The sequence below is a fragment of the Fukomys damarensis genome, unplaced genomic scaffold (genome assembly GCF_012274545.1).
Source record: "Fukomys damarensis isolate Sample0158 unplaced genomic scaffold, DMR_v1.0_HiC HiC_scaffold_21, whole genome shotgun sequence".
NCBI lineage: Eukaryota > Metazoa > Chordata > Mammalia > Rodentia > Bathyergidae > Fukomys > Fukomys damarensis.
Genome location: NW_022900933.1, coordinates 2,337,930 through 2,363,336, shown reverse-complemented (window position 1 = coordinate 2,363,336; position 25,407 = coordinate 2,337,930). Strand labels below are relative to the sequence as shown.

At 45.4% G+C, this 25,407-nt stretch overlaps 1 protein-coding gene and 1 pseudogene across 3 annotated transcripts in view; one reads left to right on the top strand and one right to left on the bottom strand.

Moving 5' to 3' along the window:
- The window catches only part of Armh4 (armadillo like helical domain containing 4), a 118,599-nt gene that overhangs the window by 60,781 nt on the left and 32,411 nt on the right, over positions 1–25,407 (top strand). The gene's annotated exons all lie outside the window — the stretch shown is intronic.
- LOC117287133 lies at positions 12,558–13,171 on the bottom strand (annotated as a pseudogene).

The window sequence follows — 25,407 nt, the reverse complement described above, 5'->3', positions numbered from 1 at the left end:
TTGTCATATTATACCACATGTACAGCCATATGCAGAACCAAATCCCCTGGTCTCAGCTAGCCAATGGCAGTTCCCCACGACTGAGACTGAACACAGTCCACAAGGCCTAACTTGAGTTTCCCTACCCTCAGGGTTGAAGTCCATTCAGTTCTATTACAGGTTTCCCTTGCCCTTTCTTTAAAGATGTTCAAAGTTGGGAGCTCAGAAAACTACCCTTCATGAGAACCTATACCTCTGCAAAGTTGATCTAAGGACGGGCCCAATCAGGAGGTTTGAGAACGGGGGGGGGAGGTCATGGGGGTGTTTCTAGGGCGCCCGCCTGGCTACCTTCCTTACTGGGTGTGTTGTCGCGCAGTCCGGGAGGTCGCGCACCTGCTGGATGATCTCAGGCAGGCAGGCAGCTGAAGAGACCCCCTCCGGGGTCTTTGGGTCCTTGCTGGGTCTGTTGTCGCGCAGTCTGGGAGGTCGTGCACCCGCTGGATGATCTTAGGCAGGCAGGCAGCTGAAGAGACCCCCTCCGGGGTCTTTGGGTCCTTGCTGGGTCTGTTGGTTTTGCAATTTAGAACACAGTGCAATGAAGTAATTGTCATTTGTCTCTAATTAACACCGCAAAGAAGGAAGCTATAAGCATGGTGATCCAGTGAGAATGAAGTCAGCCCGCCAATTTGTTCGCTTTGTCTCAGCATTTGGAAAGTAATAACACAGGTTCAGCTTTTTCAACTCAGAACTTTTCTGCTTTTCTGTCACAGAGAGAGATTTTTTTCCCATTACCTGGCACAAAATATAAGTCTGTGGTCAAAAAGTGTCCCAGTTTGGTTCATGTGAAGATTCTTTAAAATAACTTACAAACATACAGATTATCAAGACCCAGGGAGGGAACCTAAAGTGTTCATGATTAGGGAGAGTTTGAGTTTGATTTACACCTTCCATCTCTAAGTTCTCCTGCAGGGCTGAAATCTTTCTGAAATATTGAGATCTGAATTTTGAAGTTGTGTCTCTTGAGAGTAGCTGTTGTTTGGAATGGGATGGATTTGATGAATCCTTGGGTGTAAAAACCCAAAGTAATATCAGCCACTTCTAACTGCAGAAGGTTTGATGTGGAATCAGGTAAACTACCACCTGGGTTTGTTTACTACAAGCCTGATAAAGTGTGTACTTCCCACAGGACCAAGGCCTTGGGGTCTGAGCCCTGCCTCCCGGGAGCAGATAGGCCCTGGGGGCCATGCATCCAGAGTCGAGGTGAAGAGTGTTTGTCAGGTAGGCCTTGGAAACTACAGAGGGTTCTAAAGACGCTCGTTTATTTAACCCATTAATAAGAGGAGGTGGTGCTGGGGAAACCATGGGAAAAATCCTGAAGTGAGGAAGCTTGATTTCAGTGCTGTCTGCAGCCCTCTCTTCCCTTTCTCCCCGCTTCCTGTCTGTGCTTTGCGTTCTTCATTTGAGCCCTGGTCACATCTGCCTGGGCCACCCTGGGACCTAGAGACACCTCACTCTCTTCCTGGCTCCTCTCGCTGCATGAAAGCACTCTTAAGATCTTGGCTTAATGACTTTTTGCAGGGCCATCAATAATGTACACTTCTTAGAAGATGCATTTTAAAAGAATACATAATCATGGCTTTCATACAGATATAAAATGAACACATCAAAGAATTGATCCAAATCAGCAATTAATGAAGGAATCAGGGACCACAGCTGGCTTCAGGGAGACACCAAATAACTGTGGATTTATGTGGTGTCAAGAATCTTTGAAATTAATTTACAGATGGGTGCAAGACTGACATTTTGCGAGGGGACACGGCTGTCCACCATTGGGCACCCAGAACGCCTCAGCTGGCAGTGGATGCATTTTCATTTCACTCAGATTCCTTAGTAAGAATCAGTCCCTGTGCCCCACCTGGAATGTGGAGGAGCTGCTGGTGGTGGAAAATGTACTTACCTGAAACAAAATCAGCCTTGTGAATACCAAGCGCTTTCCGGGGCCTGTACCTCGGCGCACTTCCTGAAGGACACGAACCCTAGAGGGTGCAGGGTCGGGCAGGTCATCCAGCTGTTTGTAAATTATTGTTAGACAATAATAAAAGCTGAAATAATAAAAAATAATAAAAAAGCTGAACCTGTGCTGTGATGAACAAAACATGGTGCCCGCTCTCCAGGGGCTCATGAGTCACGGGGAAAACGTGTCTTGGGAGGCAGGGTATTCGTACGCTGAGCAGAGAGAGTGCTCCCAGAGCCCTGAGGGGTGAAGAAGTTCAATCCAGGGAGAGAACCTTTGGGACCACATGCAGGACGGCAGTGGGGAGCCCAGAATCTGGTCGGGAAGGCCTGAATCCAAGCCCTGGCTTTGCTGTGCTGCCCCGCAGTGAGTTTTTAACTTCTCTGAGCTCAGTTTCCTTAACTTGAGAAAGAGTCTGATAATCAGAGTCATAACATGACATGAGGCCATACCAGGCTATTACAGGACAAGGCACATTGCTGTCAGTGCCCCTCAGAGTCATTACCCTTGCTTGGAACTCTCTCATCTCCTTTTTGCCACTCTGAAGTCCTCTTTTGTGTCTTCGGTGGTGCTGTCCTGGCTGCTGTGATGTCCCGCATCGATGCAAAAACGGTGACCTCTCCTGGTCATTTTGCTGTGGGAGTCAGCCAGAGTCGCAGGGCGCCAGATCCAGTGGATGAGGTGGGTGAGGGCAGCCGTCATGTTTTATGAGCCTGACTTTCTGTTGGATGGCGCTTGGCAGCAGCTTTCACCATATTTTCGTCAGATTTTGTAAGAAAGAGGACTTCAGAACTGCTTCAGAAAGTGGCAAGAGCGATGGATGTGTTTTCATCGAGAGGGAGTACTTCTAGGGGCACTAATGGCAATCTGTCTTTGTAGTAAAACTAAAAAGTTTATTTATTTGTAATTAAAATTGGTATTAGTATGTGTTCGCAGTACATCATGATTACCTTCATTGTATGAAGTCCATACATGTACATAACACATCTTAATTCTTAAAATTTTCCCTTCTCCTCCCGTGATTTTTTTTTTTTTTTTTTTTGGTACCGGGGATCAAACTCGGAACCTTGCTCTTGGGAGGCAGGCACTGAAATCACTGAGCTAAATCCCTGGTCCTGCCCCTCCCATGAATTTTAAAGACTTAAACACACATCACATTTTCTGCTCAGCCTTGTATATGCGCGGAATGAAGTGGAAGCCCACACATAACCTTGAAGGGTAGGCGGGGAAAGGCACCAGGCAGCATTTATGTGTTGGGAGTTCCCGTGAAGACTGTATGTGGGAAAAAGTGCTTTACTTTCTAAAATAAATTTCACAGTAGTGTGTTTCTGGGAAGGGAAAAGCCAAACGTGGATGGCTCCTGACTTCTGTTGCTTTCACTTAAGAGCTGTTGGCTTCCTGGGGTGGCAGCAGCAGCAGCAGCAGCAGCAGCGACCGTCAGTGGGAACTGGGCTTGGGGTTTTGCATTCGGTCTTTTTCTAGTCCAGTGACACCTGGCGCAGTTCTCTCGCTGGAAGCGGGCAGGGACAGCGACTGCAGCTCACAGCCCCACCCTCACGCGAGGAGCAGGTGAAACTGTCCTGTGTGTGTGTGTCACTACGCTGGGCCGTTTGGCAGGAGAGGTGGATTCACAGCATTTGCAACTCAGACATCTGTTTCAGTTTATGGTGGGTTTATTGGGATGGAGCCCCGTCATGTGCTGAGGAATATTTTACTTAAAAATCTAACATGGATTACTAAAGATCTTTGCGGATTCCTTCTGTTATTTCCAACATGTCCAGTGGTCATCTGCTCAACATGTAGTTGACTGCTTAGTTTAGGCAGTTAGTGTGAGGAGATTTACAGTGATTGCTTGTCTTCGAGGGGACCAGGTAACTGGCTAGACGTTTTCACTTTTCAGATATTACTTCTTCACTCTCTAGGTAAGGCTGTTGACTGTTTTCTAAATTTTGCCTCTGAAGTTTTCCTCCTTCTCCCAGGTTAATGACATACTTTAGTTTTTGGAGCATGTAGGATAATGACAGGGAGGAAGCTCTGAGGAGAGCGTCCTTGATTCCTGTGCAGCAGACGCGCTGCCGAGGACGTCTGTGTGGGAGGTGACTGCACCTCAGGGACTGCAGGCTGAGGCCAGGAGGGAGGGTTAGGTGTGGGTGCGAACAGAGGGACAGAGGCAGCGTGTCTGTCCTAGGGCTTGGCACGTGGGAGAGGTGAACATTCCTTTCAGAACTCAGGTCCCTAACTGACTGCAGGGGCCCATGTCATTCCAGAGACGCATGGGGCTGTGACAGGGACACCAACCCCTGAGCAGAATGTCTCCCAGGCAGCCCCTCTTTTCCTTGCCCTCGTGGTGGCTTGGATTTCTTAAAATCGGCAAGGCAGGAGTAATGAATCTAATCAAGGCAGGACTGGCACTTGAGCTCTAGAAGCCACCATCTCTGTCACTGTGGAATCGGAGAGAAGTGGTTCAGCAAAGCAAGTATCAGAAAGCTAAAAGAACTATCTCAACCCCTAACCTCCAAATGATCATTTCTAAAGATTTCTGCTCCAGTGGTACAGTATAACTGTGTGCAAACAGACCTGCTGAAGACACAGAGGACAGAATTGTATCTAACAGTGTGGTTTCAGGAGGTGTTTGCGTGGCAGTAGGAGTTAGTATGTATGGTCAGTGGTCAGAAAGATGTGGATGCGAACTGACTGGCTCACTTGGCAGCTCTGGGAATTTGAGAGCATACTTTACCTTCTCCAAGCTTCGGTTTCCCTGTTTGTAAGTCAGGAGAATGATATTGACCTACACAGAGTATTCCTGGAAACCAGTTCACCCACTCTTGCCTTTGGCCTAAGTTTTTTCTCACTTCATCTAACAACTGTCGTATCAATTCTTATTCTTTGGAATCTTCAAATCTGAGTCATCTGTAAAGAGAACAAAACACCTTTTGTAACTAGTGTGTCCTTACCCATTAGAAGTGCGTTAGCGAAGGGACCCCTAGCTGGTTTTCTTCTGCCTTCTCTGGCCCCACACGCCTGCCAAAGTCACACTGCATCCAGGTGGGCTTTAGGCCAGTTGGGGACATTGGTGGTTAAGTGGAGGGCCTGCTGGGGTCATGACAGCAGATGAAGCAAGAGGACAGTGCGGATGGACATTGCTGCTGCCAGCCGGGTGGAGGGTAGGGCCTTGGTGCAGACGCAGGCAGATCCAGGGGCTCTGATGGGAAGACGGCGTGGCCCGGTCCTGGGCCCAGCAGTGGTATTTTTGGCCTGACCCCTGGTCAGTGGCAGTCAGCAGCCGGTTGCTCCCAGGTAGCTCCTGGGCGCACAGGAAAGGCTGTTTCAGGTCCCCCTCTGCCACGTCTGCTGTTGCCGGGGCTGGCCCTGTTCCTCTTAGTCGGGTGTTGGAGGGCTGCCTTTCCGACCTCTGCGACCCCGTTCGGTCACCCTCTCCCTTCCAGCTCACCTCGGTTTCAGTCCCACGCACACCCTTATTCTTCTCCCGTTTTCCAGAGCTTGGGTCTCTTTTTCATTCTTTTTCTAAAACTGCCTTATTGAGCTACAGTTTATTTATTATCACAGTGGAATTTAAAGCAAATATTTTTATTAGTACCTATTACCTTTACAAAATGTAGAGTTTTGATACTTTGTTCTCATGCATGTGTATAATGTGTTTTGGTCATAGCCATCCCCCGTTACCTCCCTTAATGTGCCACTCTCCCATTCTCTTATTACGTACCCTTGTCTAGTAATCCTCTGCTTTTAGATTTTGAAAACATTTCTACACATCAGGGAAAATGTTATATTTGTTTTTCTGAGTCTGGTTTATTTCACTTAACATGATGTCCATTTCCATCTGTTTTCTTGCAAGTAATATGATTTTATTCTCCTTTCTGGCTGAATAACACTCCACTGTGTATGATCTATTTATACACCACAGTTTCTTTACCCAGTCATCCACTGATGGGCACCTAGGCTGGTCCCATACCTTGACTATTGTGAAGTGTGCCAAGATAAAAACAGGTATGCATGTGTCCCTATAATATGCGGACTTTAATTCTTTCAGGTATAGAGCAAGGAGCAGTATAGCTGGTTAATTTTAGTTTTTTGAGGGGCCTTATACTAATTTCTGTAGTGGCTCATTAGTTTACATTCCTACCATGAGCTAGAATTTACCATAATTTCCCTGGTGTGGAATGCACAGTTCAGTGGGCTTGAGTGGACCTCGTATTTCCCCTGAGGCTGTAGATGGGGTGTTTCGAAAGTTGGAAGTCTGCTGCTCTGCCTGGGCAGTTCTCGCTTGTCCTTTCGGGTCTGAAAGCAGGGGCACCAGTTAGAGGTCCTGGCTGCGGTGAGGATGCACCTGGCCCTCCCCGACGCCGAGCACTAACACAGGATGACTTGCAGGGACAGTGGACAGCGAGTGGATAATGACCTCGTGTGTGTGGGGCCCACCTTGGACTGCTGTCCTTCTGCTTCCCAGGCACGTGGGCATCTGTGTTGCACCATAAGCGACCAGAGGAGGAGGCTTCACTATCTACTCCAAACACAGTCTGCTGCTTACTAGAGGAAGTTCTTCTTCAGCAACAAAATAGAGAGTTCACCGTTTTTCTTTTTCTGTAACACAAATTTCATCTGGTGTTTTCAGTATGCACCAGGTATTAGCTAAGACAGTGACAAAAAAATCCCCATTTTGTCCTCTCAATAACCCTAAGATATAAACAGTAATATTTTCTTCACTTTACATATGAAATTGAAGGCTGAGATCATATATTCAATCAATAGCAGAGCCAAGATTTAGACCCATGTTTATTTGATTGTGAAAGCACTTCTGTCCATGAGTCCACATCCCTCTCATAGTTTTAGGGATCTTTCTCAGTCCTGAGCAGAGGCTGGCATGTGCTGAATTGCAAGAGCCAGATGTTAAAGTTTCAGGGATTGTGTAAGCCAGTTGTTAAACACAGCCATTACTAAAAATAAAATTCTATCAATTTGCACTAAATAAACAATATTAAAAAGAACAAACATTCTCAGAACTCATCATTTCCTAGTTATTTTACTTCTTTCTGGGCACTTAAGGCTCTTTGTGCCTATTGCACCCTTCTGTGGAAATACTGTTGTGTTTCTTTCCCTAGATCTGCATTTGAGTTGTCATTTTGAAAGTTGGAAATCGGTCACAGTGTGAGTGATGACACCGTAGAAATGGGTAGATGTACAAAGAGCTGGGGATTTGGATCAGTGGTTTCGCCACCTGCCTCACAAGTCCAGGGGCCTGAGTTCGATCCCTGGTACCAAAGAAATGGGTCAAATCAGGGCCTGATTTATTGTTTGGCTGTTGATCTAGACTTAAAAGTGATGCAGGAAGTCTTAATGTAATTTAAACAACAAAATTTGTGTTCCGTCTCATGCTGAAGCAGAGAGGGACTTTAACAAATATGCTTTGCATTGGGATGCAGACTATTTAAATCTCTCTTGATAGCAGTAGATCACGTATCACAGTTAAAGTTAGGACACTGATGGGAAGACCCCGTGGTTGGGACACAACTTCACCTGCCAAATAGCAGAGGAATTGCAGCCGTAGGTTGGCTACAGACCCCAAAGTTTGGCAAAAACCAGTAAGAACATCTCTGAGTCTCAGCTGGCTTTATTGGATTTGCAATAAACAGTATCATATCTGTTATTATCGTCATTTTTATGTCCCTAAAATTTATAATAAACTCACAGCACACACACAGCACACACCCCTTCCTACCCGTTCCCAGCAGAGCTGGGTGCTAAGCATGTACCGGCGCTCCACTGCTTTCCCACTCTTAGTCCTCAGTGGAACTGGACCCCTGCAGCCACGTCACCGTGAAACCCTTCCATAGCACTCTCTTTTCCAGGTGGAACGGTCTGCAGTTTATTGATCTTTCCCTGTAGGTTTTATTTTCTAGCTTTTCTCTGGGCAGTTTGAAGTGTGCAGAGCTAGTCATGGGATAGTATTCCAGAACAGAACTGAGCCAGGCTGGATGTTTTAGTCACTCTCTCATTGCTGAGATAAAATGCCCAACACCCACAAGTTAAGAGGGAAAGGCTTAGTTTAGCTCAGTTTGCAGAATTGGTTGGGTCCAAGGCAGGGCAGCGTGGCAGACGACAAACAGTCCATGGCGGGGCAGGCAGGAAGCAGCCAGCAGTCTTCTTTTTGTCCCTTTATAGTCCATCCATGCTACAAGTCTGTTGTTCGGTGCTGTCCATATGAGGGTGGGATTTCCCTCTTCAATCAATCCATTTAGCCGCACCTAAAACTATGCTAATCTAATCAAGGGGCTAATCCAGATATCACACGCCCTTAATCCATATTCACTCACCTTAGATTCAGCCACCTCCAAAAAGCCCCACCTATGAGTGCATGTGACTTTGAGGGACATCTAGATACAAGCCACAACACTAGCTAGGGTGGAAGGGGCCAGCACAGTTCCTGTGATGAGCCTGGCCCGGCGGTCGGGAGACCCCATAAATTATCCCTGCAGTTAATTCACCTGGAGCCAAAGTCTGAATCAGGTTATTCTGGGTTTGCTGCATCCTTGAGCTCTGCATTTCTGTGGCTGCTTCCTCTACTTAGCCTTTTAAATATTGTGCTTCTTGGTACATTGAGAGAGATGCAAATGTAATAAAACTCCTCAGTGGTTCAGTTTCTAGACTTGAGATAACACTGTTTTAAATTTGTATGGTTCTCTTGTAGTTTACTAAAAGTTTCAACACACATTCCCGCCTGTGTCCTCCTACTGACCTTAACATTGAGACAAACAGGGCCGGGGATTTGGCTCAATGGTTCTGCTGCCTGCCTCGCAAGCTCAAGGACCTGAGTTCAATTCCCCGAACCAACCAAACAAATGAAAAACATTGAGATGAACAATGAGTAATTAGCGTCCTCCTTTTAACGCGGAAACTGAGACCTAGGGTTGTCCATAACTTGTTCTAAGGGCAGAGCTAGCAAGTGGAATTGCTAGGCCTGCAGCTGCTCTGCTGTCCTCTCCTTTGCCAATGTCTTTCCGTTTTGATCAGTGCAGACACAAAATCCATTGAGCTAGGAATGGTCACATCACCATATGTCTAATAAACATAAGTCAAACTACATGTCCATGTCTGAAGGTAGATTGCAGCGTTAGATTTTTTTCTGATAAGATAAGTAAATCCATTTTTTTTTAATCAAGAGAAGAGCTGAGAGGAAGTAACATTGGATGGCTTGTGAGGACCCTAACTGCTGTAGAGATCAGAGGCACTGAACATGAATGTGAATGTCCACAGTATGTATCAGTGACAGAATGGCTTGACACAGGACAGCAGCTTGGGATGTGTTTGACCATAATCGCTGTCAGTTCCTCTGTGAGCCAGTGGATTGCGTTAGTGGTGAGGCTGACACAGAGTGACTTTTGTGTGGTGCGGGGGATCAAACCCAGGGCCTCATGTTTACTAGGCAAGTGCTGAATCACTGAGCTAACTCCAGCTCCAGAGTGATTTTTCTTCTTTTTTCTTTTCTTCTTTGGTACCGGAGATTGAACTCGGGTCCTAGCACTTGTGAGGCAGGCGGTGGAACCACTGAGCTAAACCCCTGGCCCTGATTTCTTTTAAAAATAAATTTTATTTACTTAATTAAATTTTTTTCCCTGTAGCACTGGGGACTGAACATAAGACCTCATGCATGAGCTGCACCCCCAGGCCCCATAGTGACTTCTTAAGTGAACAACAATTAGAAAATAATGGTGAAGGCCGGGGATTTAGCTCACTGGTTCCGCTGCCTGCCTCGCAAGTGCAAGGTCCTAGTTCGATCCCCAGTACCAAAAAAAAAAAAAAAAAAAAAAAAAAAAAAAAAAACCCAAAAAAAACCCAAAACCCAGTGCGATATTATGTTTGAAGAATAGCCTAAGGATGTTTCCTTGTGCTAGGTTTCCTGTTCTTTCAATTTTTTCTTCTTCTCACCTTTTGTTAAGTTTGGATTTGCCACATTTTTAGGTGGCAAATTCTCAGAGGTGGGAATTTCACAAAGCTAAGTATAGATGTCAAGGTGGTATACAGATGAAAGGGAGCTGCATTAGCGATGTTTCTCCGAGAAGGCAGGTTTATGTGACGTCGTATCCCATCATTCCACCAGACTCTGAGGGGGACGCTGCAGGCAAGAGGTGCTACTTAATGTCTGTCCCTAATTTGTTTCAGGATATGTTAATGAAATGAACAATGAGGGCTTCTTTCTATAAAATAGACATAACTGTGCAATCATGGTTGATGATAGGGTGACATCTGGAGTCTCTGACTCAGGTACCACCTAGTTGGCAAATGAAAAGATGGAACTTTCTCCAATTTAGCAGCAGGTGTCGCTGCAGTCAACTAAAACCCTGGGAAAGCACTTAAAGGAAAAAGGAAAGTAGCACTGTGGCTTATGATTAACCAGGCACGCAGAGTTTCTCCACTCCAAACTCAAGTCCTTCACTTCATACTGTTGTTTACTTTTAAAAAGATAACATATGTCTAATAATGAACAAGTCTCTTTAGAACAGAAAAAGCTGATTCTGCTAACCATTTCATTCCATAGATCCATTCACTCTTAATTCATTCATTGAACAAATATTTGCTAGACATCTACTGTATGAGGCACTTGGCAGGCGTTGGGATGACATTGAGAACCAGAGAAAGCGTGGTTTTTGGAGCTTACTGTTGATGGGAGATAGGCAGTCTAAGAGATAATACCCAAGGCTGAGGTTTCAGATCAGTTCTAGCATGCTTGCCTGGCACATGTGAGGCCCTGGTTCAGTCCTCAGTAGCACACACATGCGATAATACCCCCAGAGGAAGTAATTATGGTATGAAGATTGGAGTAATCATAGGGTTATGTACTGGGGGACCATGGAAGGTAACGGGGGTCTGACTGAGTCGAGGGGCAGGGGTGATTGCCCAGATCCGATGACGTTTGGGAAAGCACGCATGCGTGCATTGAGGCACAGACTGGGAAAGCAGGGTCTGTGTCCTCCACTCCACTTCAGAGTCTCATAGGTCCGCCTCGTGGTGAGCCTGAGCTCCCTGGACATCGGTACTGTTTGGATACTGCTTCTCATTTCACTTAGATAATTTAAAGTAGCTAAAAAATTAATCACGATTTATATGACCATCATTACCTGTCTTAATTACTTTTCTTTTGTGACTGAGACAAAATATCCGATGTCCAAAGTTAAGGGAAGAAAGGTTTATTTAGTTTATAGAGTCCGTAATCGGGGAGATCAGAGGCACAGTGGCTCATGGCAGAGGGGCAGCAGTTCATGGTGCACAGAAGACAGCTGCAGGGGACCTCACCCCCAAGGTAACCAGCAAGGGCCCTCAGCAGTGTCTTTCTACCCCTTTCATCTTATCCAGGCTGTTTAGGACAGTAGCACTCACACCCTTAATCCTAGTGTCCTTGGGCCTAGCATTGCACCACGAATCAGTCACACATGCTGGATTCAGCCACCTCTGCAAAAGCGCCACCTCAGACCCAAGCCATAATGCTACCTCTTTCCACGGGTAATGAAAACTGCTCCCCGTCTTTTATATGTGAGAAACTGACGAATACTCTCGACTACTTTGTTAGTGTATTATATATGCAAGGTAAGACTGAGTGTTAAAGCAGCCTGTCCTGACCCTGCTTTGACATTCATTCCTCCCTAGGGGGTTTGGATTAAAGAAAGACTTCAGACTCCATGAGAAAGTTGAGGTCAGCCTACCATTCAACTTGGAGCCCGTCTGGCAAAAGTTAAAAGATCTGGTTGGCAGGAAAGGACTGGCCATTGCCATTTAATCTCAGGCATTTTCAGCAGATAATAAAGAAATAAATGTTGATAAGAAACATGAATTTATTCTGCTCAGTATATGCTGTGCCTCCAGTGACTCATTGATTACATTTTGAGGGCCTGAATTCAATTTATTGAGTCCCATAGATTGATTTTTGGATGAGCAAAACCAATTTAGTAGATCTGAGTGCCTCCTCTTTGGGAGATCAAAACTTTGTGGTGGAAAAACATCAGAGCTGTGTTGTGATGAATCAACAACAACTTCTTGACTTCTTTTGTGGGTGGGCTGATTGAGTTCAGCAGGTATTTACTGAGTGCCTGTCATGTGCTAGGTATTGTACTTGGGTTCTTGGGTCACAGAGAATAAAACAAAGGGCCCTGCCCCCGTGGAGCCCAGGGGCTGTCATTTACTGCCACGAGACCTGCATTCCGCCGTGACCTTGGGCCCATCTCTGCACCTTTCTGCACCTCTTCTCTGCTGCCCTGTGGGGAATAAGCAGGATGGGCTCAGACGTGGATTCTGTGGTGGGCTGCAGATGCTGACAAGGTACCTGGCCAGCCTGCCACCCAGACAGCACAGAGGGCTGGAACTGGATTTTTTGTTTTTTGGTACTGGGGATCAAACTCTGGTCCTTGTGCTTGTGAGGCTGGCACTGGAACCACTGAGCTAAATCTCTGGCCCTGGATTTTTAATAATAAAGTACAATGGGGAGAGGGCAGCAGGAGCAGTGCCGTGCTGGCTGGTGACCTGTGGTGGTGCTGCTAGCAGGGGCCCACACCGGCTACAGGAGCTGCTGCTGCCTGGTGCGGCCTTGTTGGTGAGGTCCTTGGCTCTCTGTAGCTTCCAGTGCAGTCTGCTTTGCCTCCTTTGCCTTCCTTGGCTGTCTCAGCAAGTGTTTCAGAAGGGGCCTCACCTGGCAGCTTGGCCAAGATGTGTTCAAAGCCTTCATGGTCTTGGTCACAGTACTTTTGAACCAGCTGAGGCCAAATTCTTGGACAGCTGGAGACGTCAAATAAGTGAGAGGAGACCCAGGCGGATTTCGGTCCAGCCACTGTGGTCGGAGTTCACACATCGTTCCTCCATCACCACCAGCCAGGCATGGTTGATGCTCCAGGTGAAGCTGGCCATGATCTGTTTCTGTGGGTCCACTACAGAGTCCCCCAGGATGGACACTGAGTGAGCAACATGGGTAGGAAAGTTTCTCTACCCAGCGGGGCATCCTGTTGGTCTTGGTCAAGAGTCTCTGGGACAGGAGCTTCTGGTCAGGGGCCACCTCTCGGTGCACTGTGTCTTCAGTCAAGACACGTTTGCAGTAGGGGTTTGGTGCCCAAAGGCAGCGAGCTCTTAGTCCCGAGAACTTCGGAGTGCGCTCTGGCCCAGGAAGTACTTCCCCATCGTCCAGGCCTGGGGGAGCTCAGTACCAGTGCAGCATCAGGGGTGCAGGGCCACCATGAGGGAATAGTATGGCCCAACTTCTTGCTTTTTTAGTTAAGACATTATAAAATTAAGTTCCTTGTTATTTTTACTATTATTATTATTATTTTTTTTTATACTTAACTCTGGGTCTGTGCTTGCCTTTTTAAATTTATTCAGAAATGTTTATCGCACTGTAAAACATGGCCTCAAGGCTATTTTCCAACCATGTTTGTTGGCACAAGAGAATAAATATTTACCTATATTAGGTTATAAAGTAAATTGCCAGAAGTGACATATTCAGAGTACTGAAAGGCTTCAGTGCTAGTTTCTCTTAGTTTATATACATATCTCTTGTTTCTCTGTACTCAGAAAGTTGAAAATGTTCATTGTTCTAATTTCTATGCTTTTGGAATATTTAAAATATTTTTCTGTGTAATTTAAACCAAACACTGCATAGTCCAGGCTGGCCTAGGATTTCTGATCCTCCTCCCTCAGCCTCCTGAGTGCTGGGATCATAGGCATGTGCCACCATATCTAGTGTTATACCCCCCACCAAGCTTCTTGTGCTCATATGTGGGGCTTTTGGGAGGTGCAGGATCATGGGTGTATGATACTGGGATTAAGGGTGTGTGGTACTAGATTAGCCCACGGATTGGTTTGGCATAGTTCTGGGTGTGGATAATGGGGAGCCCCACTTGGGGTATGGGTGGCATCAACCAATAGGCTTGTAGCCTGGGAGGCATAAAAGGGAAAGGGAGGCCCGCTGCTGCCCTCTTTCTGCCTGCCCAGCCATGGATTGCTTCTCCTCTTGGATGTCCGCTTGCCACTGTGCTTTGGAGACAGCCAACTATAGACTGAAACCTCTACACACTGTGAACTAGAATAAACTTTTCCTTCTTTAACTTGTGGTGTTGAGTATATTCTTCCAGCAATGAAGTAAGACACTCAGCTTGTTCTCATTTCTAGAAAGAATCATAATACAGTTGAAGGAACCCTCGTAGAAAACTTCTTTAGCTCTGAGTTTGCTGCTAACTGTGCTGTGATCTGAGTAACTCTTAATCACATAAAGCCTTTAGTGTTTCTCATCTGTGTATAAAGGGACTGTGAGCTGATGTGAGGTCAGCATCCAGGAACCCCTTACATTTTTCTCTGTGAGCCTCTCTAATGGATCTGGACCTGTGTTCCCTTTTGACTCACAGATCACCTGTGATCTAAATCCTTTCAACTTCTTCCTTCTCTGGAGCCGATAAGAATGCCCAGCATTCACTGTCTAAGTTAGAAACCTGGCATCACCTCTAATTCCTCTTGATCTCACTGTGCCCCCACATCCCATCAGTAGCAAGGCCCCCCATGTCTCTTAGGTGACTGTTGGACTCATCCCTCTTTGCTCTCCTTTTTACCCTAGCCTAGCATCATCCTGTACAGACTATTGCTGGAGCATCTTTACAGAGCTCCTTTCTTGTGGTCTCTTCCACTTTCCATCCGTTCTCCGCACTAGCCTCAGAGATACCTTTCTGAAACACAGGCATGATTACATCTACCAACCAGCAGCAACTTCAGTGAACCAGTGTTCCCAGTGTGAGAAGGTGTCGTGCTGGAATTCGGGAGACTAATCAATTAGATTAAGTCAGCATATCTCCTTTGAAGTGAAAACCAGTGTGTTTTTTGTGTCAGCTACCTCATTTTCTTATAGGACCGAATGAGTTTCTTTGCATAGCTTTGAAAGCCTCACATCTATTCCTGTACCTTCTGTACTACCTACCTCCTATCTTACCTTCTGCTACCTCTCCTGCTACCAGTATACTGTGTAACCTTACCGTTCTGAGCTCTTCTCTTCCTGAGCATGTGCTGTTTGCTCACATTTCAAAGACTGCGTATTTAGGTCTCTCTGTTTGGATTTCTGCCTCCTACTTCTTTGTCTGTCTGGAGAATGCCTACTCATCTTCACCGATGTAAGTGTCATCTAATTTGTGGGGATTCTTATGAATTGATTATTTTTTGACTGTGTTGTGTTTGTTCCTGTGCCTCCTTGTAAGATTGTGAGCTGCTCCAAGGCCGTATTTAGGCCTTATTCATCTTTGTATTTCCTGGGGCCTGCCATAGCAGATAGCACATTTTAGGAGCTAAGTAAGTGGTTGTTGATGACTGTAGAATAAGGGGTGAAAACACATTGCACACAGGCATGGGTGAAAGTGTCAGCAATTGTGGAAAGAAACTTGGTTACAACTGGCTTGCTTGTCTTCTGGGTAGTCTTTGATATCTTTAGGTAGACCCTAGACTGATAACTAGGAGATCTTTGGGCTAGGATCTTTAGACTCCTCTTCAAGATGTAAGAATTGATAACCTTATTTTGGCTATATCTTTTCAAATCCAAGTAGTGGAACACTCTCCTTGTGATGCTTTGGCCTGCTGTCTGTGAAGATTGCTCAATGTAACTTGTCACTGTCTCTTTTCCGAGTTCTATGAAATCCACTTCTGGGTCCCTCAATGACAAATCATTAGGCTCATTCCCAAGTGAATTGGCTGTCACATAGGCATCATTAAGGCTAGCAAAATGTCTTAGTTTCAGCAGAGCGAGGCAAATATGATGTGCTCTCATCATGACAGCCACGGTGACATGGAGTCCTGAGAAGCAGCGGGTCCTCTTTCAAGGCTATGGCATGCCTCAGGTGTTGCCCTTACTTTAGTCAGAGAGTAATAGCAGATGTGGAATGCTTCCTTTACTGCAAATCAAAGCTTGTGTGTGTGTGTGTGGGGGGGTTAACTGGAAATCCACCCATAATTTCCAAATAAAATTGGCTTTTATAAATAAATTTGCAGGCAGCCATTTTAAGGGTGTGAATAATAAAAAGAATGAACAGCTTTTACAGTCTTTTTTTCAGTCTCTCCTTCCTACTCTTGCTTCCTGTTAGTCTTTTAGCACCTCTGTCACATACATTATTGTCCCGGAAAGAAAAGCCACTCAGCCCATGAAAATGATATTTTGATGGCCTACCACTCATTAGGATTCGGAAAAAGGCAGTGCTGTCCAAAGAAAAACGTGATACTCTCTTTAACCCATCCTTTTTCTTGAGGTTTCAACTTCCTCTGGGATTTTTAAAAAATTAATTTTTTTTTTGTTTTACTAGTACATGTTTGCCTGTATTACTGCAACGATAATGCAATTCATTGTAGGGAATTTGTACCTGTACATAGTATATCTTAATTCTTTTTTTCTCATTCCTCTGCCCTCCCCTCACCCCTTTATCCCCTCCCCATTTACAAAAGCTTTGTTTGCATTTTTTATCTTCCATTCTCTCTCTTTAAAAAATATCCCTTGAGGGCTGGGATTCAGCTCAGTGGTTCTGTTGCCTGCCTCACAAGCATAAGTTCCAGAATTCAATTCCCTAAAAAGCACCCCCCCATATCCTTTGGGATTTCTTTTGAAATGTTTGCATAAGATGCTTATGTTTCAGATGGTGACTTGTCTCCTTCTAAAAGCACTTGGTTGGTTGGCTAAAAGGTGTGAGGCAGGGATTGGTATCAGTCTCCCCCGTTTGTATTTGTTTACTCTAATTATGAGGTAGGAAAGCAAAAACACTTGAAGAAGAGAGGAGAAAGAGAAGGAGAAGGGAGAACAGAACATATAACCCTGGCATTGTGCCCGAGAACAGATGGCTTGGCCTCTGACTGTGTCCACCTCCCGAAAGAGCCTGGACTGAGAGCTGACTGCAGAGTTACTCAGAGGCCAGGAACTGCTGAGGATATCCTGCTCCCACGCCCACAGGGTTGCTTTTCAGCTTGAGCTGACTGTCTTCACAAGGGTGCTCAGAGTCCCCCCTTTCCTGGACTTCTCTCTTTTATATCCCACCTCCCAACTCACCCAATTACTAAGTTCTGGTTTGCATTTCTGGCTGGCAACATACGTTATGTGGAACTATTTTCTCTTTTCTTTCAAGTAGCGTTATCCTGCTTGATCCACAATGTTAGCTGGCCGGCCGGGGATTTAGCTCAGTAGCTCTGTGCCTGCCTCGAAAGTACAAGGTCCTCAGTTCCATCCCTCCTACTGGAAAAGGAAACAAAACAAACAAACAAATAAAACAATGTCAGTTGGCTCTGATTTTGCTCTGAATTACTCTTGAGTCTTTAAAAAAGCCAATGACACCTAGTGTAATATTGCATACCTAGAAGGCACTAAAAATGATTTTGGTAAGTTCTTATGAGTTCTTATGAATTCTAGTGAATGCATTCCAAAGAGTGCTTGCATACTCTGATAACTGTAGGAAGGGAGTTTTCCAAAAGTTTTGACTGATATCAATATTATTGGACTAAATGATAGCCATCGACTTGCTTATTGACATAGAATAGCATCTATTCGTATGAGTAGCCATGTGTCTGTTTTAAGAACGCCCTTGGTCCTTCATCATGTTTTTGTCTTCTTTGCGTTATTCTTTGCCTCCCCTTCTGTGGTGACTGCAGTGATTAAAAAATTTAAAGCGTAGAGACAGTGAGAATCGGGGGAGTCTCGCTGCATCAGAAACTGTTTACGACCACTGCCTGCTCATTCTTTGTTTTTACTTAGAGTTTGGTTATTCCAGGGTTAGGATACTATGCTAAAGTAGTTAGGAAGGAGTAAGTAATAATTAAACACTTTGGGAAACGTTAATGAATGCATAAATATTTAAAGTGGCAATATCTTTATAGGATAACTAATTTTGTGTTGGAATTGTTTAAGGCAAAATTCGGATGCCAGTATTTTGGGCGTAGGACCTGCCTATGTTTCCTATTTCTAAGCATAGCTAATTGTTGGTTGAAAGTTTATGGATTAGCAGTGCCAATTGTTTACTTCATGGTCAACTTCCTTTGGCCATTGTGGCTATTTCTAGGCTACTACTTTCACACTGCTTCCACTTGGTATAAAAGAAAAGCTTGCAAACTTATTTTTAAAAATTGCCCAAAGAGACTATCAGTAAAGGAACCAGACCAGATGCAGCCAAGTGAAAAGTTTCTGTGTGTTGGCTTTGGTGTTTGCGCCACTGCTCGCCCCTGTCATGCTGTGTGATCGAGAGTTAACTGTGCGGCTTGATGTTGGCATCCATTTTGCCTTCTTACTGATCAGGGAAGACAGGAGCCAGGAAGTTGTGATAGATGAGAGTACCAGAATGTTCCTGGCAAAAGCTACAAGGCTGTGTCCTTCTCTGACTCATTAAATACTAAAAAGGATATGCCTAGCCTGGCAAACCCTCCTTGGGATAATCACATTTTCCGCTTACTTGGAAAGAATTGCGATCTTTAATGAAATATTATGTTGAGTATGTTAATCATCTTTACGATCTTTATCTTTAAAAGTGCTCTCTCTAGAACCCATGGTGCCAGTTATGGGTTGCATTCCTAAATCTCTTTCTTTTGATTACATTTGCTTGTGCCTGTACTTGGGAATAGCATCTTTTCAGATGTAATGCAGGTATGATGAGTTCATTAGCGTGGGTCCTAACCCAGCATGACCGATGTCCCTCGAAAGGGACATTTGGACACATGAAGAGATGCCACGTGAAGGCTGAAGCAGAGACTGGAGGGCAGCTGCCATAGCTAAAGTTTGCCCTGGGCAGGATCTTCCACTGGAGGCTCCGGAGGGAGCTTGGGCCGGCCAGTACTCTGCTCTCCTGATTTTGCAGAATAGATTTCTGTTGTTTCAAACTGTCCAGTCTGCAGTACTCTTATTAAGGCAGCTGAGGGCACTGCCATGCCCCCTGCGCTCCTGCTTTCTCTCCGTTTCCTTCCATAGCCAAGCTGCAAATTGGTAAGACCTCACCATCCCACCAAAACTCCGTGCCGAGGTCTTCGGTGCCTCCCAGGAAGGGCTGAGCCTGAAGACCCTGGCTCTGGGTTGCTGGTGTGCAGGGCCCGACTCCACTCCTGCTAGCTGTGTGAGTTTCGGCAGATGACTTAAGCTGTCTGTGGTTAGCTTGTGTTTGCAATAAAATGGGTCTGTCTCTGGGGACTGCTGTACAGGACTAAAAGCATGACACAGCTAAACTGCTTAGCATAGTGCCTGGCACCTGGCTTCCTTCCATATGACACCCTTGTTGCTTGTATGACCTCCCTCCTTATGTCACCCAGCTCTGAAGGCCCCGTTCTCCCCATGACTCCTGTATGCCGCTGACATCTGGTTATCCTTCGTGTCTCTTCTATTTAGCTGCTCTGAGGAAAGTGCTGCTCACGTTTCTGGGCTCCATTCTCCGGTTAGCACTTGTTAAGTGATTGATTTTGAATCGGTTAACCTTTCTGGGCCTTAGAATTTAAAAAATAATTTCTTTTATAAAATAGGGCTAATCTTACCTCAGTGGACTTGCGTGAGCAGTAAGGGCATCACACAGGCAGAAGGTCCAGCACGAGCTGGATCCTGGCTCTCACCTGCCCCCAGCTCGCCTCTGTCCAGGATGGACTGTGTGGCTGGTGTCCTCGGCAGGCAGCCCTAGGGGTCGCTTAGCTGCAGTGCACAGTGAAGCTGCTGGTGCTGAGCTGCATCTGCGGAACCTCCCTCCTGGGAAAAGCCTCACCAGACTGCAGCCGCAGGTGTGGTTGGCGTTTTTTACCGCACCACCTCTCTGTTCAGGGGCTACCAGGTCCCACTGTCTTGGTTTCTCCTACAGCTATCAGAAACATCCTCTCACAGGGGAAGTGACTGACTGCACCCTGGCTTTGGAAGGGAACCAGGCAATGTGTCTGACCCTAGGCACCCAGTGAGGGGGCTGGAGGTATGGGATTAGGATGCTGGTAGGTGAAGTTCTGTGAGCACACCCTAGAGGAGGGATTGGCACAAGTCAGGTCCATTTCAGGGCCTGACCAGTGAACTGAGGTCAGGGATTATACAATCCAGGAGCCTGGATCCTCTGGGCAGAGCTGGCACAAGGCTCCATAGGAAAGGCTGGGAATGACAGTGCACGTCCTGCCTGGCCTGTCATGGGAGGGATTGCAGTGTGGACTCTGGGAAGTAATTTCATTTTAAGCCTCCCCAAACGGCATGGAGGGGCTATTGGTGCATTCTGCACCTACTGCTCTTAACTTGAGAGGGAAGGCAGGCCAAAGCCGCAAGACCCAGAGAGGTGAGAGACCAGGGAATAGAGCCAGCAGAAGCCTCATTCATTATTTCTGATTCGTTATTAGAGGAGTACTCAGCAGCAGTTTGGGAATCTGGGAATCTGAGACCATCTTCCCTGTGTGCATTTGCTGTGCAGACTATGAAAAGCCCTATGCTAGCGCACACACCCCAGAGACAGCTTTCCCTCTGCTTTTAATTGTTTTTGAGGTTTAAGCAGTGGCTTTTTAAAAATGCCAGTGGTATTTTGTAGATGGTGCTTTGATTGAGAGATGCTTCTTGTGGTTACTTTAATTTTACATTTTGACCAGAGACCCAGTGGGCTCAGTTCTGTAGGGATCCTTTGCAAGTTCAGTGTCACAATGTAAGGCATCTGGTTATTGCTTCTCAGTGATATCTACACTTGAGAGTCACCAATGCTGCTGTACTGATGATCAAGCCAGTCTCGAGGGACCATCAGTTAGTATGGGGTAAAGAGAGTTTCAGGGTCCCCCACAGGTCTTCATCAGTCTTTGCTGATGGCTGTCAACTCATCCATTAAAATGAGGACCACGATACTTTCTGCAAGTTCCATGGAGTCAAATGAAAAGGAAAAATTAGTGAAGTAGTGTGGGTGGGGACAAAGCCAAGAATAAGCCATTCCCCACTTCTTACAGAGCTGACTCATTAATGCTGCTGTTTCTACCCCGTCCAGGAGACCCTAGAGAGGAATTGCTGGTTCTGTCTATGAAGGGAGACCAACGAAGAGCAGATAAACCACAGCTTAAGACAAGTGGAAGTAAAGATTACATTGTGATTGTATTATTAATAAGATTCAAAAAGAAATCCAATTTTGATTAAAGTCTGCTACACTCCAGCGGGCTTAATACGAAGACCTTGAAAGCCTTTTCCTGGTGTGGGTGACTCAGCTCGGAACTGTAGATGTCCTCCTGGCAGTGCCTGTGCTTCACTTTCCAAACGCTCGAGATCTTGAGTTGCAGCCTGCTCAGAAATACGGAGAAGCTCACATCCAGTGCAGTGTCATGGATTTATATTCTGCACACATTCAAGGATGCCAGCTTTGGAGAAATGGACACAGTATAACACTTTTCCTGTGCATTAATAATCCCTGGCTCTGGTCAGCATCCGTAGACTCCAGCTGATCATTAATTCCCCGTAAATGCCCAAATGCAGAGAAAGTTATTGCTTCAGCGGGTTTCCAGTGGCATATGTTTGGCGAGTGATGATTACAGGGTGCTTTTGAGTTGATTAGTTGAGCCATTTCCAGTAGTCCATTTGGAATCCTGTCCGTAGGCATCAGCCAAGGAGGCATTTTGAATGGACAGTCCGTAGACCAAGGGAGCACATACTTAATGTGAAAGGTTGTAAGCAAATGCTGACTTTAAAATTAGAGCTCACCTCAAGATGACAGTTAGCATCTTCACCAGGGCTCTTCTGAAATCTTGGTTCCCTCCCCTTTCTATGGTGGTAGCTCTTGTCTCAGGTTGGACAGAGTGTTTGGCAGAGTGGTCTGGTATCTGGCACTCAGCAGGGCCACGAACAGCTTGGCCTCCCAGAGTTCTGTGTACCCCAGGAAACATGAAACAACACAAAGGCCATTTCAACGTCTTCTGCAGCCTTCTCCTATTCCTGGGAAAGCTCGGCCTTGAGCAGGTTCATCTGACTCTCTTGGGATCCTCTCATACCTGACGAGGCCTCCTCCTTGAGACTGGGAGCTGCAGGCAGAATAGAGCTCCCCAGTCTGTTCTGAGATTCCAAGCACTCACATGTAGTGCAGTGTCTAGGGTTTTAAAGTTCTACACACACGTGGGATGGCTTAGGTAAGATGAATGACTGTGTACTCTACCTTTATCCATCACATTATCTGGCATTGAAAGACTCTTGAGATAGGAACTGAAAATCTCTTTTGTGAATTTTTAGGGTCAGTTCACCCCAATTCCTCTCTTTCCTTCCTGTAGCCTAAAGCAAAACATTCATGTACTTACTGTTTTGATTTAACTGCTTTATCAGCGAGGCTGCAACGAGAAACTAATGGAAAGGAGTTGACTTTCCTACCTTTTCATTCTGTTTCATTTACTGGAGAAAAATAAAGTAGATGTGAGCAGGAAAATGGGTAATTAGCGATGACACCCTGGTGCACCCTGCCTTTGATTCTGTGGGTGCCCTGCAGTTGTTTTATGTTCTGTGACTGAAATTTTGTACTTTGCTGTTCCCTCAGGGCAGAGAGACCCTTATTTCCCTAATAAGCTCTTCCTCTGCTTGATTTGAGAGTGAGAGAGTGGTTGTATAGGTGGCCATGAGTAAGTAACTGCTGGGTCTTGGTACCTTTGTTGCAGACTGTTAGAGCTGTGTCTTGTAAGAGTCTTGTAAGCTGTCTGTGTCTTGTAAGCTGTATCTTGTATTCCGTAATCACTTAGGTCCTGAGAAGCTAAACACTTGCCAGAGTTAGAAACGGTTAGCATCCCAAGTCTTTGTTTCTCAGCCTGTGTTCTGCTCACTACATATAGGTGCCACACTTATTTTACTGATCCCTGTTCAGCAAAATAAACACACACACACACACACACACACACACACACACACACACACAGAATGTGGCATTTTAGAAAAGAGCATGAACACAAGAGTCATCAGACCCAAGTCCGATTCCTACTCAGTACTAACTAGTTAAGTGACAATTAACCTCTCTAGGTCTAATTTTCCCCTCATTTGTAAATTAAAGACAGTACACTATAGAGTTGTTGTGAGGTTTAAATATTCTAATGTGTGTGTAAGCTTTGTAATGAATTATCTGGCACCTAAGTGCCCAACAGAAGGTCCGTCTGTTTCTACTCACATGTGAGAAGCACTGAGGGAGGTCAAAGAGGAAGTGCATGGTGCTACTTCTATTAAAATAAGAAGGCACCGGTTTTCTTGTTGCCTCTCTCATACTTCTTTATGGAACCTCACTTTCACTTATGTTACTCCGCTCACACAGTACTGTATTGGTTTGAGACCCCTGGAGAGAGTTTCTTTCTCACCTTGAAGTCTGAGGTCAGCATTCCTGGTTGGTAGGTAGCTCTGCACCGCTGACCATTCAAGGGAAGGTTCCTTCTCATGTGGTGCTGCCGTTCACCAGGGCACTGCTGACTTCTGGGGTGCAGTTGGGAAGGGGAAGGAGAGTGTGAGGTAGGCATGCCCACTTTCTTAAGGCACGGGCCCTGAAGTTGCATGTTATTTTCACTTACGTTTTACTGGCAATGACTTAGTCACAGGGCCATATCACCTTACAAAAGACCAGAAAACGGGGCATCTGGGCAACATGTGGACAGACAGGGTTTTAGTAATTCATAGCTAGCAGAATTTGCCTGAAAACCTGACCTCCAAAAGCCCGCACTCCTGAAGGACTATGTGCACAGCAGGCGGAGTTTCTTGGGCCTCGTGTCTGACTCTAGTTCAGCCAGAGACTTATATCACCACACTGGCCAAAGCACCCCCGCTTGCCCCTCACATTTCTTGGTCTCTCCCCAACCCTGGCCATCTCATCTTTAGCTTTTCTTTCTCCTCCTGAAGCTTTGCTTTACTTGACTTTTCATGGGACATAACTAATCTGACTTTATGTGCTATGAGCTTTTATTTCATTTTCCTCGACTCTGAGCTTTGTAAAGAAACGAATGTATCACAGCATGTGGCAGATGTCAGAAGGCTAAATAATAGTTCTATGTTGGATGATTAGTTGGCTGATGAGTGTGACTCATTTGGAGCTCACTGGGAAAAGATACTTAAGGTATGAAGTGCTGTAAAATGCTTTTCTTTGGGAATGAAGCAGAGCACAGAGAATAAACTCCAAGGTCTTTTCTGTGCTCACATTTTACGATTCTATGACTCAGCAGCTCTTAAGTTGGGAAGAATCCTGTCTTCATACCCCTCTGGTAATATTCCTGCTGCAAAAATTTTTTTTATCATCACGTTAAATTCTGGATAAAAGTTTCCATCTCCATGGCTCCTGCAAGGTCAAATTAATACATATTAAGCTTTAAGTGAAAATCTTCTCACTTTTATGAATAAAGCTATATTTTAAAATCCTTTAGCATTTCAGGCAAGGGTCTGAGTACTTGAAGGATATTAAAATGCAGGGCTGTGTATTTTGCTGAGCTTTTGAGCCACATTTTGCACATTGAAGCCTAAAACAAACCCCTTAGAGATTCACTTTAAAAATAGCATCGTTAGCATTTATTCTCTAAGAATTTGCCACCGCAGTGCCGTTGAGTTTGTTACTGGTGAGGCAGCGATTAACAAAGTGTAAAGCAGGGCTTTTCTGCACCTTATTGAGCATTTGAGTTATTTGGGCATCTGTTTGAAATGCAGATCCAGATTCAGAAGGTGATGGGTGGTGACTGAGACCCTGTGTTTCGTTTTTTGGTACCGGGGATAGAACTCTGGTCCTTGTGCTTTTGAGGCAGGCAGCGGAACCACTGAGCCAAATCCCCGGCTGACCCTGCATTTTAGTGAGATCCCAGATGATGCCCTGGTCTGTGGACCAAGCAGAATGTAAAGAATATTTTTCATTAACGTGGTCCTTTCAATGTGTGCTGTTACTGGTTAATTAAAATATGTTGCTTCATGTTAAAGTTCTTTGCATTTGTGATTCTTTTAAGATGACAAGATCGTGGGCCAGGGACTTAGCTCAGTGGTTCTGCCACTTGCCTTATTAGTGCAAAGTCCAGAGTTCGATCCCCGGTATAAAAAAAAAAATTTAAAAAAAGGATGATGAGATCATGAAACCTGGAAAAATGCCCTGTTTATTTAACCTCACATTTTCCTATAAATGTAGCATACTTTTGTGTAGCTCATAAACCTGTAAAACTATGCATGATTGGAAAGTCTGTTTATTTTGTTACATGTGGTAGGTAGAGAATATACTCATCTCTCTGGTCTGGGCATATCTTAAGTTTTCTATCAGAATTAATACGTGAGAGGCACTGTAGCCCTTTAGAGGATTTAACTGAAAATACTTTTTTTTAGTGCTTTATTTTCCAGTGAAGACTGCAGAAGCGTGCATTAGCGCAGGGCTGAGACAGTCCTCAGGGCTTGGGCGGCCCCTGCAGCTGTTTAGAGTGAACTCACGAAGGTTTACATTGCTTTTCCCACCTAGCAG